This window comes from Ptiloglossa arizonensis, unplaced genomic scaffold (assembly GCF_051014685.1).
Source record: "Ptiloglossa arizonensis isolate GNS036 unplaced genomic scaffold, iyPtiAriz1_principal scaffold0021, whole genome shotgun sequence".
Lineage (NCBI taxonomy): Eukaryota > Metazoa > Arthropoda > Insecta > Hymenoptera > Colletidae > Ptiloglossa > Ptiloglossa arizonensis.
In genome coordinates, this window is record NW_027478391.1 from 1,751,693 (window position 1) to 1,752,500 (window position 808).

Here is an 808-nt window from a genome sequence, read left to right on the forward strand (position 1 = left end):
AGAAAACTAACCCACAAGCACCGCCACAGTAAGCGCGACTCTCGACACGTCTTATCCGACCAACCGTTACGAATACACTCAAGAGAGTCATAGTTACTCCCGCCGTTTACCCGCGCTTTTTTGAATTTCTTCACGTTGACATTCAGAGCACTGGGCAGAAATGACATTGCGTCAACACTCTTGGGGGCCATCGCAATGCTTTGTTTTAATTAGACAGTCGGATTCCCCTAGTCCGTGCCAGTTCTGAGCTGAGTGTTGAATGACGGCCGAAGAAACGACCGCGACGTCAAACGCCACAGAAGCTCCGCAGCAAGGAAGATCCGTGAGAGGCCAAGGCACGGGACCGAGATCGGATCCCGGTAACAGTAATGATACCGTTCACCTCGCCCAGGCCCGGCACGTCAGCCAGACTCACTTCTCGACCAAGCCCGACACGCCCCGCTCCTCAGAGCCAATCCTTATTCCGAAGTTACGGATCCAATTTGCCGACTTCCCTTACCTACATTAATCTATCGACTAGAGGCTCTTTACCTTGGAGACCTGCTGCGGATATGGGTACGAACCGGCGCGACACCTCCACGTGGCCCTCTCCTGGATTTTCAAGGTCCGAGGGGAAGATCCGGACACCGCCGCAACTGCGGTGCTCTTCGCGTTCCAAACCCTATCTCCCTGCTAGAGGTTTCCAGGGAACTCGAACGCTTATACAGAAAAGAAAACTCTTCCCGGATCTCCCGACGGCGTCTCCAGGTCATTTTGGGTTACCCCGACGAACACTCTTACGAGGGCCCGAATGGTAAGCGGTTCCGCA